The sequence below is a fragment of the Anolis sagrei genome, chromosome 5 (genome assembly GCF_037176765.1).
Source record: "Anolis sagrei isolate rAnoSag1 chromosome 5, rAnoSag1.mat, whole genome shotgun sequence".
Classification (NCBI taxonomy): Eukaryota; Metazoa; Chordata; class Lepidosauria; order Squamata; family Dactyloidae; genus Anolis; species Anolis sagrei.
This window is the reverse complement of record NC_090025.1, coordinates 8,489,721-8,509,774: the sequence shown is the minus strand read 5'-3', so window position 1 is coordinate 8,509,774 and position 20,054 is coordinate 8,489,721. Positions and strand designations below refer to the sequence as shown.

Below are 20,054 nucleotides of genomic sequence, written 5' to 3'. Positions count from 1 at the left end.
TTAGTAGGAACCTTTCTTCCTGGAATTATAAGAGTGTTGTGCCACGTTAGTGATATGTTACATCTAATGATTTTAGACTTAACAGCCAATTATTGTTTTAATTCTGTAGAGTTAATGCAAAGCATGCATTTTCCATGCTCCCTCCTGTTGATCTGCTTGTTTGTGAGTGTCAGAATAGTTATTCCCAAACCTACACAGGAATGCACTTGATCTCCTCAATACAGAGAATTTGAGATAATATAATTTGGCAAAGAGTGGAGAATAATATGTGCTTGTAGTATCACTTTCATATACTTTATTTCCCCACTTCCTGGCTTCCTTTTGGTCAATACAGAACGCACCCCACCCCCATTTTTTGCTTAATTTCTTTTCCCCCCAAATGATTTTGCCTGAGTTCCTTTCCTTCAAGCGTGCTGTCGCCCCTGCGCAGTCTTGTGGCTGCTTGAGCAAGAACAGCTTTCAGGAAGTCTTGACATTACTGGGGCTTAGTCTCTGGACTCCAAGAAAATTGTCTCCCTTGAAAAAAAAAATTAAATACCCTGGAAGCCAAACACATGTTGTGCTGGAAAACAAATTGCTGCGTTTTAGTCAGGGCAGGATCCTGAAATACAGCATAGATGTAAGTATCAGCTAATCGGCCTTTTTTTTTTTTTCCTGCATGGGTTATTTGTGTGTTGGATTGTGTGGAGTAACCGTTTCATTTTCTGAGCGGTCTATATCACATCCTGTGTTCTGACGGATGAAAAAGAAATGTTTGTTCAAGGAACCAGGAAATGACTTTTTTTTCCAGCAGAGCTGTGCAACACTGCACTGAAACATATTAACACAGGCTGTGTTTTGAAGATTGCCACATCTTGCTGCTGGGACACACTGTGTCTATATTTTACTCTCTTGGCAGTATAGGTTAGTGTTTTTCTCTGAAACCTGATAGTAATCCTCCCCAAATCCAGGAAGGCTTGAACTTTTTTCCTTTTGTCTTCAGCTCTCCTACGGCACACATATCCAGCTCATCTTGAAGGAGAGGAACAGCTATGCTTTGCATGAAGAAGTTTTCTGGGTTTAGTCTTAGTCATCTCCAATTAAAAAGATTAAGTCGCAGGTGATGGGAAACCCTGCCTACTACCAAAGATCCTGTAAAGAAGCAAATTATTAATGCAGATATTACAGGACTAGCAGAAGAAGTACACTGTTCCCTCACTACTTTGCAGTTTGCTTTTAGCAGACTCACTGTTTCATGGTTTTTCAATGAATATTTAAAATACTGTATATACTCGAGTATAAGCCTAGTTTTTCAGCCCCTTTTTTAGGCTGAAAAAGTCCTGCTCGGCTTATATTCAAGTCAAGGTTATTTATTATTTACCCTGTTAGAAATACATAATAAATGCATTGTTGTTGTTGTTACATTGATCATTCTACTTTATTATTGTTTTTAATATATTTATTATTTTACTCTATTATTACTGTTATTATTACATTTCCATTATTTTACTCTATTATTAGTAGTAGTATTATTACATTTATTGTTTTACTCTATTTTTATTGGAAGGATATGCAAGCACATTTACATTGAAGGAGGTTAGAATAATGGTTTAATCAGATCCAGACAGTCTTTTCTTAAATTATAGTTTTATGTAAATATTCAAAACATTTCACCTCCTGATGCCTCAATTAATGTAATTGTATTGTATCTATTTTTATTTTGAAATTTATCCGTAGCTGCTGCATTTCCTACCCTCGGCTTATACTCGAGTCAATACGTTCTCCCAGTTTTTTTGTGGTAAAATTTGGTGCCTCGGCTTATACTCGAGTATATACAGTATATATCGGGATATTTTTGCTGTTTCGCGGCTTTTTGCCGTCGCAGTTCTCCGAGGTGCTTTCCCTCCTCAATCCTCCCTCCAACCTTGAAGGCCTTTCCTTCCTTTCCTTTGCTCGCTGTCTCTTCACCCAGTGAAGGGAAAGGCGAGAGGGGCTTGTTTCCTTCCTTTCCTTCCATTGCAACCACCGCACTGACAGGGTGGCGGGTGGGGGAAAACTTTGCAGATTTTCACTTATCGCGAGATGTCCTGGAACGAAACACTCACGATAAGTGAGGGAACATGGTACTTGACTTAATATGCAACAGAACAACATGCTTCGCTTTACCAGTACAAATACACAGATGAGGGATTGAACTGGATCTGTAGGAGTGCATAGAATCTTTCTCCCCTTTAGAAAAGCCATGGTAGTTTCAAGATGATCACTGAAAATGTTCATAACATCTCTGTGATGTTAGTCTGTTTCTGCCTCTACTTCTTTTTCTAGTAACAAGACTCTTCTTCATCACAAAGTTGAGGTTTATGTACTGATTCCGAGTGAAATAAACGAACCTTCCTTCCTTGTTTACCACAATGTTTATCCTTTCTATTTTCAGCTTTTATTATTTTTCTTCCTTTCTGCTAGTTGCTAAAAAGCCATGCAAGTACATTGAAAGAAAACATTTCATCAATTAAAACTTTTAGTGGGGTTTCTAAAGGAAGCATACAGCTGAAACAGGCATCTGCTTTACAGGGTGGTGTGGACGTAGAGTCCTAGAGTGAGAAGAGCCCACAAGGGCCATCTAGTCCAACCGCCTGCCAGGCAAGAAAAGCACAATCAAAGTGCATTTTCAAATGTTCATTGTATTAAACTGAACTAGAATCCCCCTCCTTTCTTTTTAAGTTATTTTTACTCTTCTTTGATTGGCTTTCTGTGTTGGAATGGTCCTATTTATTTTAATCAGTGGTGGTGTTTCTTGAGCACAAAAGAATAACCCTTCTCAGATCTGAACTAGGATATATCATTGGTAAGAATTTGGTATTGCATTTATAACTATATAATGGCACTCCATGCAGTCATGCTGGCCACATGACCTTGGAGGTGTCTACGGACAATGCTGGCTCTTCGGCTTAGAAATGGAGATGAGCACCACCCCCCAGAGTCAGACATGACTGGACTTAATGTCAGGGGACTACCTTTACCTTTACCTAATGTTCATATGTGCTTTCTACGTTTTAAATCTAATAATTGACAAATGAGAAGTGAAAATGTTTTCTTGGAATAATTTTTAGCACAGTGCTTTTTTATTACTATTTTTTAACTTTTGTTGATGAGATTTTATTTCTAAGTTTGAAAGTTTAAGTTCATAAAATGACCTCTGCAGGCTTATTCACTTTTTTTCACCATTACCATCTTCCTGTGTTGGCTGCCACAATACTTTAAATTGTTTTTAAAAGCACACCAATCTTCTCTTTATACCACTTTAGTCTGGTGCATTGTCCCATAGCAGTACATAAAGAAGTCAGCCATCAATAAAATAAATTGTTTAGTGCATTTCTTTCCTATAGTGGAACCATATGGAAGCTAACTTGGCAGTCAGAAAAAAGTGTGTCAGTTATGGATATGCTGAGAAGTATCATCTGGTTTCTCTCCAGGTTAGATATGTATGCCTCACTGGCAACCAAAAACCCATAGTAGAACAGTGCATAATGTATTGGATCTTGACATCTTGGCCTCATTGTCTGTAAATTTGTCATATTACTCTTGCAGAAGAGAAGTGGGCTTAGAAGTCTTTTAATTTTGCTGACAGAAACCGGAAAGGATGCTTAACATTCTGCCAAGGCAGGTATGAATTGCATCAGGCCCCACATTGAACTCTGAAGGGCCATGTCACCATTTTCAACATATAGCCAAAAATGTCATCAATTTCTTTCTCAATAGCCAGTAACACTCCTCGAGCCTTGGGGAATGGTATATTTTGCCATTTCTTTATCTTCGGATTCATTTTTTTACTTCCTCGTCTGTTTCTTTCCTAAAAGGATGTGACAAGGCAGTTCTTGTTTGAAAAAGTCCTATCTTGACTTAACAAAGCAGACTCCCCCTCCATTTCCCCAAATGTACAATTCCTATTGTGGGATCCTTAAGTGTTGTCAGTTCTGATAATGCAGATTTTCCCAGTTCTTTAAAGAGGAAGGAGGACTCAACAGAGAACAGAGGTTCTTTACCTTCCTCTGGCAACAAGTTTCCATTCTGTCTGCTGCCTGTCATCCCTGTGGTCTGTTTAGTTGTGGACTTTACATTTTGTATTTTCTTGACATGTTTTTTTCCACTGCTAAAACACATATTTTTTTGCGGAACTTCCTTTATTCACTCATATGATTTCTGTACAAGCTGTTGGCATAGGGATAGCAATGGAAGAGTTGAAGCAGCATTGTGTATTTGTGAAATAGATGTGGATCAGTTTGTGAAACCGGTATGGTATGACTCTTCTGCCTAATCTTGACCATACTCTGTATTGCATAGCAAACTTCTGCCAAACACCATTAAAACAGAATCCCAAAAGTCCTCTAAAGGCATTTTGAAAGGGACTCAGGCATCCCACATTCCTTCTGATTGGTTCATTATGTATTTGCACAGTTTCACTGTTGCCTCAGCTTTCTATCTTCCTGGGAATGGTAGTCATGGTTGTCAGAGATTTTATGCAGTCATAAAACTCCTGCTCTTGTGGAAGTGACTCTATTAGTTCTGGTTAAAGAACCAGGTACCAAAAACACAGTTGTAGTAGTCTTCTATTCAAAAAACAAAACATGCAGAGACTTTTGTTCTTTCCCAAATAAATAGGAAGGCTTTTCTTTATTCTTTGTTGCAGCAGTATATAAAGTATATACAAAATATATTTCTTTTTCCTCACTACTCACAGCAGTAATCCTCCAAACCACCGTCTGTCTCTTAGCAACTCTCATCAACCCTCATCAAATTTACTCAGTATAACTACAGCCTGTGTACAACTCCCACTGCATTAGCCTAACCACCACACCCTAATTATAGTGACTTTACTCTTTTACAGGTGGTTAGGCCAGAGGTATTAACTTTGCTATCATTTAGAAAATGTCAGGTAATTTCCAAATCCCGACAATGGTCACAGTGATCTATGGTGTAATCATTCATATTTACTGTCACATGCTTACTGTAGGGCTGCTTTTGAAATCTATTTGGAAAATTACAGCTAATGCAGAATGCAGGAGCCATTTTTGTCTGGTCTGCATTCTATAAAATCTCATAAAGCTCACCTTAAAACAGTGTTGCTGACTTTCTAATTTTATTTGAGACTAATTCGTAGTACTAGTTCATATTGGGGCTTTACAGGTATATGAGAAATTGCCTCTTTCTATATGAATTTGCTTCGTATTTTCTAGGGCAGTGGTTCTCAACCTATGGGTCCCCAGACTCCCAGAAATCCTTCAACTCCCAGAAACCCTAACAGTTGGGAAACTGGCTGGGATTTCTGGGAGTTGTAGGCCAAAATACTTGGGGATCCACAGGTTGAGAACCACTGCCCTAGGGATTTCTTGGATATTTCTTGGATATTCTTGGGATTTCTTGGATATTCCTCAAATTACAAAGGTAAGGCTGATGATTGATTCTTCTAACACAGTGGTTCTCAACCTGTGGGTCCCCAGGTGTTTTGGCCTACAAATCCCAGAAATCCCAGCTAGTTTACCAGCTGTTAGGATTTCTGGGTGTTGAAGGCCAAAACATCTGGGGACCCACAGGTTGAGAACCACTGTTCTAACATATTAGCATCCAGTTGTGGAATTTTTTGAGGGAGGTTGGGATGGCTGCCTCTTTATTGACGTATAGGTATTGGAAACAATATTGTTGCACTGAATTTTTTTTAACTAACTGCTGCTCTTTGATTTTAGAAGGTTCCTTTGAGTTGTATTTAATCAGTGTTTTTATTTGCAGTGTTTACATTTTACTGTTTTTATGGGTTTATCGTAAATTGAATCCAGTTGACCCACACAGGGATATTCCAAAATCTGTTAAACACACTTAAACAAAAAACAGAAAAAGAGTATCATATAAATATTAAGTATCATTTCAGATTTTGATTGGCATAAATTCATGCTGAAAAAAATATTTTCATTAAAAACAAACAAATAGCATCAGTGTTTACCTGTAGTCCCCAAAAAGGAACAGGTAGAGTTTCCTAAGAATGCAATTTCAACACTGGATTCACAAATCCCATTTTAGCTATTCACCAACTTGATTCTCCCTAATGGAAACTGGAGAGCATAAAACATCCCCACATGTAGCGGCATTCTTGATGTTCTTACCACACTAAAATGGAAGAGGTAGAGAATCTCTCCTCTTTAAATGAGTAAACTTTCTTTTCTGGTTGATTGCAGAAGTGTGAGAGAAAATGAAAGTGTTCTAATCAGCTCTTGTTCTAATTAACAATTGTTCTTCCCCAGTAACCACAGGGTTTATCAAAGTTTATTTATGTAGGATAACATTAGTGTATTCTAGCTGTACATGCTGTCATCTTCAGCTGAAGTCCCTGATGAAGTCTTATTATAGAGATGCCTACGAATCCCTTTGATCTGTGTGTAGTTTACAGGGTGTGCAGTCCCAATTATAATATGTGGTGGAAGTCCTAAACCCTTTATCTGTTAATTGTAGCTGAGACAGACTCACAGTGAATGTTCAGCGGTCTAACATGTGATCCATTGATTTACTTGCTGTCATAAATTTCACATTCCAAGGGAGGAGGCATGCATGATGGAAGGGGAATTTCCTTTTGTGGAGCTATTATTCATGTCTTAATACAGTATGGAGAGGTTTTATTGGAAAGCACTCCTTGCATTTGTGGGTTTTTGGCTTAGTGAGGTCAATGCAGGCGTGGGTTTGGAGAGAATAAACTTGCTTGTGATACATTTGTGCTTCTTTAACTGGATTTGCTATCAAAAGTCAGCAAGTTTCCCTTCCTCTTTTGAAATCAATTCTTCCATTTCATTACTCACGTTAACTCTCTAGGGATGGAAGCAGGTTTCCTTGTGGCAAGTATTTCCCGAGGCTTATTGATGTTCCACAAGGTTGTATACTTTCCCTCCAGAGAGAATTTGCTGACATGGTGTTATTTTCCAGCTGTACTTGAGGGCTTTTTAGAAATACCTGATTTGTCATCATAGGGAAAGAGATTGCTGGAAAACAAGGATCTTAGATTTAATGTTTAGAAATAAGTGAACATTAGATGTTGAGAAAGGAGGTCAACCTGCCAAGTTGACCAGGAGAACCTGCTTACATCATTTCAGGTAAAGACTCTGAAGTGATGCACCCACACAATCCTTGTGTGCAATATCTGAAAATGAGTGTCAGTCTTTCTCCAGCATGAGCATTAATTAGAAACATAGAATCACAGAATAATAGAGTTTGAAGAGACAACATGGGCCATCTAATCCAACCCCCTGCCATGCAGGAAAGCACAGTCAAAGAATACTACTACTACTACTACTACTAATAATAATAATCCTTTATTTATACCCCGCTACCATCTCCCAGAGAACTCGGTGCGGCTTACAAGAGGCCGAGCCCAAATACATCATAAAACATAACAACAACAATACAACAATAAATAACTCATAACAAAACAAAACAATACAATAATGACATGACGTAATTAAAAACCTGTGGCAGGTATCCCTGACAGATGGTCATCCAACCTCAGTTTAAAAGTTTCTAAGGAAGGAGCTTCCACCGCACTCCCGGGGCAGAGAGTTCTACTGTTGAACAGCTTGTGTGGTCAGGAAGTTCTTCCTAATGTTCAGGAAGAATCTCCTTTCCTGTAATTTGAACCCATTGCTCCGAGTCCTAGTTTCAAGGGCAGCAGAAAACAAGCCTGCTCCCTTCTCCTTATAACACTCTTTCACATACTTATACATGGCCATCATGTCTCCTCTCAACCTTCTCTTCTACAGGCTAAACATACCAAGTTCTTTAAGATGCTCTTCATAGGGCATGGTCTCATAGGGCATGGTCATTTTAGTTGCCCTCCTCTGGACACCTTCCAGCATGTCAATATCTCTTTTAAACTGTGGTGTCCAGAACGGGCACAGTATTCTAGATGATGCACCATGACGTCCATCAGTGTAGACACCTTTTGATGCAACCCAAAATCCATTGGCTTTTTTAGCTGATGCATCACACTGTTGGCTCTTGTTCACCTTGTTGTCCATGAAAACCCCAAGATCACATGGACTGTTGTCGACCCAAGCATCACCCATTCTGTATCTTTGCATTTCATTTTTTTCTTCCTGAGTATAGTATTTTACGTTTGTCCTTGTTGAAATTCATTTTGTTAGTTTTGGCCGAGAAGCCAAAGTTCACTGAATTCTAAGGGAGTTAGGATACTATTTTTATTCCAAGTTAATTATTGTCCATCAAGTGCAGTGTTATATTCTGTTATTAGTGTTGATTTTCCAAAATCTAGCACAAAACCTTTCCCATCTTTGCTACCTAGAATTCTGTTAATTGGAGTTGATAAAGATTAAACTGGAAGTTCTGCCTACAAAGCTGTACCAGCAGCAAGGGTGGGAATCAAGTGGCCTTCAAGATGTCGTTGACCTATAGCTTCAAGCATTATTCTGTTTAGGGCTTCTGGCTCTTGCAGCTCGAAAACATCTGTAGGCCACTCCTATAGTTTGGGGCTATTCCTCCTCCTTGCCTCACCCTGATCCTAAAATGAAAGGTTTACATTCCATTTTTTTTGGTCTTTATTGGACCCCAGTTCTTTTTTCTGATGGCTTCCTATTTTCTTGTTCAATCTCAGTGTTATGTACCTTATATGCTCATATATAAGTCTGGAAATTTTAGTCAAAAACCAACCCCAAAAAAACTGGGTTGGTGTATCGATTGGTGAATGTGAGTGCTGAACCTTAACTCTTATCAGAAAAGGGAACCATTGCATTCTCTAAACAAAGTGATACAAGGCAAGACCATAATCTATCTTGGAGGAACCTAAAAGAAGCACTGACCCTCTTAGCACTCTCTGCTTTTGCCCTTTTTGAATGACTGGGGTCCCTTCCATACAGCTGAATAAAATCCCACATTATCTGCTTTGACCTGAAATATATGTGTGGACTCAGGTAACACATATTGTGGAATTTTCTGCCTTGATATTCTGGGTTATATGACTGTGTGGAAGGGCTCTGTGTTGGATATTGTAGCAGTGGCCAGGGATAGCTAGTCCCTCAACATGGCATTGGTGCTTTCTCCTCTCTGCCGAATGCCCCTCAGTGTATTTTATTAGATCATATCCAAATCCATAATTTTGCTTCCAAAACCTGCCTTGACTTACACACCAGGTCGACTTATACATGAGTGTTTATTGCAACCTAGTGCTCTGCTTATATAGCTGTGCCTAGAATGGGTGAAATACATGAATGTTCCATAATCACAGTCCATAAATCTGTTAGATCATTCAACATTTCAGTAAATGTAAGTATTTGTTTATCCTGTTTGGAAGAATCTTGCAAAACATGCCTTTTCAGGTTGCAGAATATCAATTTTTCACTTTGAAGGAGCAGCCAAGGTTTTCCTTGAGGGCTTTGGAACAGAATGCATGTTTTCCTGAGGGAAAGCCTGAAGCACTGAAAAGAGTAAGAAAGCAGTACATAATAAGGTAGTTTATTTAAAAGAATTTACTGCAAAGATGTGCTGCTATGGTAAACCGGAAAATGACATCAGATGGAGAAAGGGTCTTTTACAGTTAAGTGAAATTACCCCAGTATGGATGTGTCGCCAAAGCATCAGTGTCCAATTGGTATGCAGAACTTTGAGCAGTGACTGACCCTTATTTTCTTCCCTACTTTCCTGTTTTTGTTTTGTTTTATTTCCTTTTTTACTAAAGGAGCAAGTAATAAGGCAATCTTGTGCTCATCAAGCATTTCCTTCTGTTTCTTCTCTTCAAAGTGGATCTTTTGCTTCTTGTGTGGCACATCCTTTTGTGTGTCTCTGTCAATGTGAACTTGGTGCTTACGTTAATTGGACCCCTTGGTGTGCCCAGCACTTCCTGCTGCTTGTTAGTCAGCTTCCTTTTCCTTGGACTGCAAGGGCCTTTGGGCTTTTGTGGCTCAGGAATAAATAAGTTTTGCACTTCAGAAGCTTCTACTGGATGCCCTGGAGACTAATGCAACAACCGAAACCCACAAATTGCCTTCACACTACTGATTATCATTTTGATACTACTTGACTCTTCTTGGTAGGAAGGGATCTGTGAGCCATACTTGTTAGTTGCCTCAAGTTTTATCTGCATTAGATAGCAGGCTAAGCTGTTATTGAGGAAAAAATATTTTGTGTTTCAACAGGAATAAGTAATATGAGTTTTGCAGATGGCTATCGTGCCATTTTTTGTGGTTTGTGTATCTTATTCAAAATCTGTCTGTATTCTGAGGCGTTGGAAGATTACTGAATGATTTAATAATTATAAGACATTGAGGAGAGGAGCATCTCAACACAGGTTGAACAATTTGAGCTGAGATTTGTGGGAAGGTTCGCAAATATACTAAACATAGCTACTAGAAGTCTAAGCTTGGGAAAGTATTCAGATTTCTGTATGTCTGTCTGTTCCAGGGTGAGTATGTTTATGCTTGTTTGCCCAAGTGGATGCTTAAGAGGAGAAAGAATCATAGAACCCTTTCTGGAAAAAAATACAGAATTGTGTTTCCACACACACGTGTATGTATGTATGTATGCATGTATGTATGTACATGTGTGTGTGTGTGTATTGGGGCCCATATATATATATGGGGCCCCAGTACACACACACACACACGTACATAAATACATACACATGTGCACATGCACACACATGAAATGCCCCAAAAGTATCTTCCTTTGGTGTGTGGAAACACAATTTTGTATTTTTTTCCAGAAAGGTTTCTATGATTCTTTCTCCTCTTAAGCATATATATTCTTTCTCCTCTTAAGCATATATATATGGGGCCCCAGTAGGTACTTAAAAAGCCCTGGGAAGTGGAGGGCTGCATGTGGTCCATAGGCAGCACCTTGTCCATCCCTGATATAGAGGCTGCTTCACGAACTCTCTACAAAAGTTCCTGTGATCGTTGCCCTATGTAAAAACAGTTGTGAATTTTCAAAGGAGAGAAAATGAACCTTCAAAGTGCACTGCATTTTGTTGTCTTTCCTGTCTCCAGGATGCCAAGGGACCATTAGGGTGTAACTTGATAAACTAAATTTGATGGTTTGCTGACACATCTTTGCACAACATCTCAATACAACATGCAGAGTAGATGACTTTAAGAGATTTCCTCATCTTCTCCATTTTCTTCGCCTGCTTTATTTTTAAAAACATCTTAAAAAGAGACTTGTGATCCTGAAAGCTTGCAGATATATTTTGTACCTTTTTAGTTTGTTTAATAAAGATATTCCCACAGTACAGTTTTGAGACCGGAAGTATATTTCCTTATTTCTCCCTTTCTAAAAATCAGAAGGAAAAGAAAGAAAAAGAGGAGATAGGAAGGAGAGGTGTTTGTTTATTCTAATCCTCAGTATAGTTGGTAAAGTTAATTTTTACCAACTATGCCAACTTTTTAGAAGAAACTTTTGAACCATTCTGAATTTTCAGCCTGGGTCTCCTGCATAGTAGAGTTCCCTGTCTTCTGTTCCAGTGTGCCTTCCCAGAATAGGAGAACTCTCAGCAATATGCCCTCATAATGCACTTCAATACTAACTTAGGATGGATTGTTGTTCCCTCATTTCTCTCTGAAAAATCCTATCCAGTTATATTTTTTACCTGTTCACATCAGCATATTTTCAATTTTAATTTATTACATTTGGCCCAGCCATTTTAAAACTGTTTATTTGTCACTATTGATAGTTGCTTTGTTATGTGATTTATATGATTTGTATTTACTGATTGTTTCCAAAGGGAAAGGAAGGAGCTAAGGCAGCCATAGTTGTCAGTTGGGAGTTTAGTGTTTGAAGAGTTCGTTAGGAGATTTGAAGGGGTGAAAGAGTTTTGGGAACTGTTCGTTAGAAAGGTACCTCTTTGAGGAAAATAGGTAAAGCTTTCAGAGAGAAGGAATAAGAAATCTTGTAGGCCTCTATAGTGTTAGAGGGCTGGTGTGGAAAGAGGATTCAAAACAACCTGTTTGTATTCCTGTGTGTGGAACATTGCTTATAAGAAACTCAAGTTATAGAACCATTCTCTGTAGAAGTAAAGCCTGTCAGTTTATTGGAACCATTGCACATCTTTACTGTTCAAGAACCAAAATAAACAACATATTGTTTTGTTTCACCTGAAGAGTTTGTGTGTCCTTTTGAACATTTTGTTGAAGGAGGTGACCTATGAATGGTGGCAGCAAAAGAAGCCTTAATAAGTAATTGGTGGTAGCAAAGAAATATAATATACAGTGGTAGCCTCCCACTGTCCTGCCTTGTGTGTGAGGGTTTGTGTGTCTCTTGTCCCTCACGGCCTCACCTGACAACCAGCCTCTTTATTGTAGTTGCAAACAAGGGTAAGACAACAGGAAGTGAGATAAATCTACCCCTCAGAAGGGAAATTCACTCCTCAAAGTGTTATTATGGGAAAAAGGGGTCTCCACTGAAGCTTTATCACCAATGTTTGTTTCCACAACAAGCCAATTTTTTCCAATTATTACAGAGACAGAAAGTGCTGTGAAATCAGTGCAGGGACACAGATAGCAAAACAAAAACCACAGGAGTATTAACCCTTCCCTATGCTATCCAAAGCTTGTGTGTGTGTGTTATTGGCTGGAGTTACACTTAAAAATGTACTTGTTCCAACACAAACAAATTCAACTTAGGAGTAAACCTGGACAAGGATAGAATGGAATGGAGGCAGACTTTGCACCTTGAGAGTTATTAATCTTTATTGAGTAACTTTGTAGCTGTGAAAAGAAGCTTGGAGGTGTGTTGGCAATACTTGGTGTAATTATAGGGATTTTTCAAAATATGATTTACAACAACTGTCAAACAGTGAATTCTAAAATCTTACCTAGCTTCTTTCCCTAACTTGTGGAAGAAGAATCCACAGTGCAGAGCAATTACATGCTGGTTCTTCAAATTACATGAGTGAACTGCTTTTCTTGGTATAGAATTGATTAATTGATAGATGACTGTCCCACACTGAAGCTGTGACACTGGAAAATAACAGTTTGTGGTCATCAGTGCTTCCCTTGTGCCTCAATTGTGCATACTGCCTTTGTACAATAATACTGTATAGATTATTGGTAATAACAGTGGAGACAGACCAGCATATTGTCCCAGTTGTAGAACTCATACAATACTTATATTAAAAATAATATGCCTGTGTACATTTGTTTGACTGGGTAAATGTAACTGATTTCAGAAAATACACACAGTGCCATATGTGAGTGTGTTTTGGTCTATGTTTTCAAATTGTTTCTAATTTATGGCAGTCTTTATGCAAACCATAATGGGATTTTCTTGGCAAGGTATGGGTTGTTGTTCTAAAATCTGCCGGGGAGGCCCTCCTCTCGCTTCCAACACTATCACAAGCATGGCTGGTGGGGACGAGGGAGAAGGCCTTCTCGGTGATGCCCCCCTACATTGGAATTCCCTCTACAGGGAAATTAGGCAGGTCCCCCACACTGTCCTCCTTTTGGAGGGATTTGAAAACCTGGATGTTCCAGCAAGTTTTTGAAAATTATTAGTCCCTAGGCCCAGTTCCCAAGTACCCAGATAACACTCTGTCCTGCACTTCATCCACTTCCCCAGTCCTATGAATTCCTGTTTGCACTATCCCATGCCTAGCCCTTTTATAGTTGGCCATGTCCATTTGAAACCCTGGCCAGTGGTTCTATTGAACCTCTACTGATGGAGCTATAATGAAATTGATTTTTAAAATATTTTTGTCTTTAGTGTGTGTTAGCAGATTTTTTTTTTGCGTTATATCATATTTTTTGTTGAAATTCCACATTGTTGTTATTTTGTCTGTTAAGTTTAATTAGGTTGTGTTATCTTGTTGAATATGTTTATCGTAATGTAACTGTCTGTATGGCTTCTTTCCAGCAACTGAATGTTTGCCTTACATGTTGGAAACTGCCCTGAGATAGGTTGGTAAACAAATAAATTATTATTATTATTATTATTATTATTATTATTATTATTAAGATTTGTTCAGATGGAGTTTGTCATTGCCTTCCTCTGAGGTTGAGAAAGTGTGACTTGCCCAAAGCCACCCAGTGGATTCTCATGGCTGAGGAAGGGGTTGAACCCTAATCTCCTTCCTTGTCCAGCTGTTAAACCACTGTAGCTCAGTTTACTCTGTGTAAAATTAGTATATGGGTATATGCTGTATTTGGTTCCTGGTCACATTAGCACAAAGTCGCATGTCAACGCTTTGTACCTGCATGTGTTTATGTTAGCTCCTAGCAAAACCACCTATGAGCATTTCTTATCTATGAAATCACTTTGAAATTCATGGCCTTTCCATATGTCATAGGTGACTTGAAAGCTCATACATACACACTTCTTGTTTTGTTACTTAGGTGGGGCGTTGGCAATTGGCCTGCTAGGTAAAGCCCAGATACTTGGCTCCTGCCTATGGTCTGATCCTTTTCAGCTCTTGTAGGGTTTTTCTCAGGAGATCCCTATTTGCTCCCTGCCCAAAGTAATTTGCACTCGAAAATCAAACATTGCAGAAGAGCTTTACTATAGATCTGTGTTTTTATGGCAGGAAAGATCAGTAGATATTTATTTTAAAGAAGCCAAGTTTTAAAATTGGAATACCTTACAGCAAAACAGATGCTGAATTCCTAGTGATTAAATATTTAAAGTACAAATGCCACAAGCTAAGCTGTTCAAAGGAACCAGAATAATGTCATATTCCTGTCTCCCAAGGTAACTAGAGCTGTGGTGAAAGTGGCATGATAGAGGAGGAAAAAAAGATGAGTTTTGAAACCTCTTAAAATGTGCCGCTGCTACACCAGGTACAATGGCCAGTTTTGTTTATTTCTTCGTGTCAAAAATCAAGACAACAATATTTTTTGTTTGTGAAATTGTTTTCCATCCAGTGTCGGTACACATTATTAACTTTTCTTTTTTAAGTGCACTTACATGGTCTCTCTTTTCAATCTCTTTCTGGGTTTCAGATTATGCCTCATTAATTGACTGAATTGAAAAATAGTTTTGATCAGCCAGTTCAGAAAGAGAAGAATCATTTATTAAAGTTTCCATCATGATCACTTCCAGTATCTTGTAAATATGAGAGCTTTTTGGACCTTGAAACTTTTGACCACACATGACTTTCAATTGGTGATGGTAAATGGCGCTTTATATCCTGTCTCTGACATCAGTTCATGGTCTGGGACTCTCCATATTAGTCAGACAAGGACAGAGTCAAAACCTAAACAAGGAGGTTACTCTGAACACAAACTTCATTTTATTTTTCACCTCTCATTGCCTGTACATTTAAATTCAAACAATGGAAGGATGCATAAACAGACAGGAAATATAATTGGGTGTGCCTGCTTAGAAGATCTGTACATCTAGATCTATATGTCAGCTTTAACCGCAAGGGTAGCTGAACAAATCTTTGGTTTATCTTGATGCATTTGTTATGAATAACTGCATCCTAATCTAATGTTTTGCAACTTTCAAATATCACCTGAAGTGTTGTGATAAACGAACCCAGTCAGCTGCCTGTGACAGGAATGGATGATTTTTGGCCAGATAAAACAGATGTGGAGCTTTTCTGTTGTTGTGTGTCTGTTTAAAATTCCATTTTTTTAACTATTTACGTTCAACTGACTAATCCAACCCTATAATTTAGCATTTTTATAGAATGGAATGCAGATTCCTCTAAAACTGCTTCTAAGAACCCTGATGGCTTGTTTTGTTTTGAAGATCTGCTGGACAGTTTATAGTTAGTTGTGTACATAATACAGACATAATTTGCTTCAAGCTGTAAGAGCCTTTTCTTGAAAATCCACTTTCTGCTCAGTGCTATTTTCTAGGATGTGCTACAGACTTTTGAAGAGAAGAGTCATTTCGGTACAAATAGCTGGAGAGAATTAAAGAACTAGCAGGGAAAGGAAAGTCTAGAACAGTGGTTCTCAACCTGTGGGTCTCCAGGTGTTTGGGCCTACAACTCCCAGAAATCCCAGCCAGTTTCCCAGCTGTTAGGATTTCTGGGAGCTGAAGGCCAAAACACCTGGGGACCCACAAGTTGAGAACCACTGGTCTAGAAGATAATAAAAAATTGTACTGTAGATGTCATTAAAGACGTCTGCTTAATGAGGAAATTTCCCTCCAACTTGATAACTGTGGATTTATCTGATGGGGACAAGGGCTTCTTTTTGTGGCTGGATACAAAAATGAATGGCCTAATCTTCAATTTCACAAACACGTGTACAACATTTCCTGGCAAGAGTTGTGTCTAGAAATTCCACGTTCATAATATTTTTTTGCCTCCAGGTTGGCAGTGGAGCAAAGGCATTTGAGGGCATGTCCAAATATTTTTTTCTATCTCTTCTGGCAGGCTTACCCAGTCAATTTCAGTCTTAATTTCAAACTTTCATCTTGTGCTTACTATATTTCAATCTTTCTTCTGTGTATTTTAATATATGTATTTTGTAGAAATATGTTTTAATATGTGTATTTTATATAATGACTAGCTTGGGGACCCGGCGGTGCCTGGGTTATTTGAGAAAGACATATTGGGGAGAGGGGTTTGGGGGGGGGGGAGGTCTGTGTGCCAAGTGTGGTCCTGATCCATCATTCGTGGGGGTTGCAGTGGTCTCTGGAAGTGAGTGAAGGTACTGCAAGTCCCATAAGCCATGGCAAAGTTTGGTCTAGATCCATTGTTGCTTGGGTTCACAGTGCTCTCTGGATGTAGCTGAACTACAACTCCTGTAAATCAAGGTCAGTTCTCCCAAACCAGATCATGGGGGTTCTGCATGCCAAATGTGGTCCAGGTCCATTATCGAAGGGGGTCACAGTACTATGCCTTGATTCAGTGTAACTACAAATTCCATCCTGTTGAGTCAGTCCCACAATCCCCTCCAGTCTGTTCAGCTGCTGATCAGTTCCTCTGTATTTGCTGTGTGCTGTAGGAAATGGTTAAGGGAGAGGCAGTGGGCAGGGTCGTGCAGATTCCACACAAGGAACCCTGGGATGCCTGTCTGTGATGGAGGAAACACATCAAATCTAGGATGAAATTCTCCCTGAATTGAAAGCATTCCTTGGGTGGTGGCCTGTAGTGTTTGGGGAGGACATTGGCAGCGTTTGGGTTACATGTTCATGGCACTCTCTATAACTTGCAATGCCAATGGGCTTCTCAGCACTTGGAACTATAGCCTGTTTGTGGAGGCGGGAGTCTGTCTGTGTAAGTGGACACCTCTGTCACATACACGCATACACATTTTTCACTTTTATTAATGTGTATGTGTATAGATTATGTGCTTTTAGCTATGTTGTAGGTGGGTAAGAAATAAAATTATCATTATTGTTGCTGTGCTTAGCTTAAGTTGTTTTCTGCCTTGTTGATTGTATTGGAGTTGATCAATGCTTTGTTGAGATTCAGCAGGTTATCATGAATTGCTGATATTGAACAAAGTGTGCCACAGAATGCTGGAAATAAATTTGCTTTTTTCCATCCCTGTGGAGTTTTCCTCTGATCTTCATTGTTGGGCCTTCCTATCTAAGTGTTTCTGCAGACCGAAGGATCAGCCAGTGTGCCCATAGTTATGCGTGCATATTCTATCCTCCTTATTGGTTTGGTTCCTGCTTTAAAATTGGCAGCAGACAAGAAACGGTGTTTACCAGACCACCAAACATTTTTATCTTCTCTTCCAGGGCATTTCAAGTTTTGTAAATAACAGCTGGGATTGCAGCAGGAAATGGCTTCTTTCTGGTTGCTTTTTATATAGATATTTAAAAGGAAGAAATGGATTATTGGCTTTCATTTGAAAGCCTGGTTTGTGAAGAAGAAGATATTAAAAAATAATGAAAGGGATTGTAGACACCACAGTGAACAAGCCAATCAGACTTCATTGTATTCATATAGACATATATGTGTGCATGTGTGCATATATCTCTGTGTATACTGTATATACAGGCAGTCCTGGAGTTCAAATATCTAAGTTACAAATGACTTGGTGAATATATTGTTGAAGGCTTTCATGGCCGGAATCACTGGGTTGTTGTAGGTTTTTTCCGGGCTATAGGGCCATGGTCTAGAGGCATTCTCTCCTGACGTTTCGCCTGCATCTATGGCAAGCATCCTCAGAGGTAGTGAGGTTTGTTGGAAGTAGAAAAATGGGTTTATATATCTGTGGAATGACCAGGGTGAGACAAAGGACTCTTGTCTGCTGGAGCTAGGTGTGAATGTTTCAACTGATCACCTTGATTAGCATATAATGGAATGACAGCGCCTGGAGCCAACATTTGTTGAGAGGTGATGAGATGTCCTTGTTTGTTTCCCCTCTGTTGTTGCGCTGTTGCAATTTTAGAGTTTTTTTTAATACTGGTAGCCAGATTTTGTTCATTTTCATGGTTTCCTCCTTTCTGTTGAAACTGTCCACATGCTTGTGTATTACAATGGCTTCTCTGTGTAGTCTGACATGGTGGTTGTGAGAGTGGTCCAGCATTTCTGTGTTCTCAAATAATACGCTGTGTCCAGGTTGGTTCATCAGGTGCTCTGCTATGGCTGACTTCTCTGGTTGAAGTAGTCTGCAGTGCCTTTCATGTTCTTTGATTAGTGTTTGCATGCTGTGTTTGGTGGTCCCTATGTAGACTTGTCCACAGCTGCATGGTACACGGTAGACTCCTGCAGAAGTGAGAGGATCCCTCTTGTCCTTTGCTGAATGTAGCATTTGTTGACTTGGTGAATGCATCTTCTCTCTCTGAAATGAACATCTGTCTTCAGTCAGTTATTCAGGCATCACCCAAAAACCTGAATGTGTGTGTTAGAGAGATACTCTATAATTTTATTAATGAGATTTGTATGCACTGTTGATTATACTTGTGTCATTGTATTTGTACTTATGTGTTGTTGTCTGCATGTGGCACTTGGAGTCCTTCTGTGAGCTGCCCAGAGTCCCTTTGGGAAGATGGTGGCTGGGTAGAAATAAAGGTGATGATGATGATGATGATGATACTGAAAGATGGAGTGATGACCAGTTTTAATTTTTTTTACAGTATTGGATGCTGAAAAATTATATGGAACTGAAAGAAAACAAGTTTCATAACAGGAAAAATATTACTAAATCACTATTAGATACTTATGAGAAATCCTCAGAATGGCTATAACTCCTTCACTAGTGATGGAAAACAGCTTGATATTATGAACTGTATTTTGTGCCTGCATATTGTCTTTTTGCTCCTACACAATGAAATGTGTAGGTTGAGATTTCAGTCTTAATCATTTTGGGCTTCCTGCGTATTTACAAATGTGGCATTGAAATAATATATGTATTTATTTACCTTATTTATACCCCACCTTTCTCTACTCCGGGGGAGGGGGGGAAGAGACTCAAGGTGGCTTACAAATGGCACCTACACTGTGCCTCAAAACATACAAAATTCACTTAAAATGGTTTGGATTAAAATTACAACATAATGAACATGATTAAAATGCATTCAAGCTTAAAACACGCCATCCAGAGTTCAAGGTCTAAAGCCATTCCGTGTTCAATTGCACATAATTCCACATTAAGATTATTGAACTGCCCTATTTTTCAAAAGCCAGCTCTTAGAGCCAGGTTTTGACTCTCCTCCTGAAGGCTAATAGGGAGCTGGCTGATCTGATGTTGCTAGGGAGGGAGTTCCACAACTGAGGGGCCACCACTGGGAAGGCCTTGTCTCTCATTCCCACCAACCGTGCTTGCAAAGAAGTTAGCTTCTATCTTTTATATGTCACCATATAGGTATGCAAATAGTACTTGTACTCATTGTACTTCACAGGTGCCAAATGTGGTGGAATTCAACTCGCCATGTATTTATGTAGCCCGCAAGGCTTTCAGTACCTTGCGGGCTACATACGGTAGTTACCTTTCTATGGTCGTACAGTTACAAACGGTCCTTTGAAGGCAACCATAAGGCTGAAGTGGGCCATGGTTAAAATGTGTTTGACACCACTGCTGTACTTGAATCATAATAAACCAAGACAGCATGGTGTTGTGGTTTGCGTGTGGGACAAGGGTTGAAATTCCCACTCACCATGGAAACTGGCAGGGTGACTTTGGGCAGGT

At 39.2% G+C, this 20,054-nt stretch overlaps 1 protein-coding gene across 3 annotated transcripts in view; it reads left to right on the top strand.

Moving 5' to 3' along the window:
• Positions 1 to 20,054, top strand: part of PTPRA (protein tyrosine phosphatase receptor type A) — a 196,600-nt gene that overhangs the window by 32,074 nt on the left and 144,472 nt on the right. The window contains exon 1 of one of the 3 annotated variants that reach the window (XM_067468552.1): positions 548 to 619. The exons of the other annotated variants lie outside the window; for them this stretch is intronic. The gene's annotated coding sequence lies outside the window, so the exon portion shown is untranslated. Of the gene's footprint in view, positions 1 to 547; positions 620 to 20,054 lie in introns of those variants that run through there. 3 annotated transcript variants of the gene reach the window in all.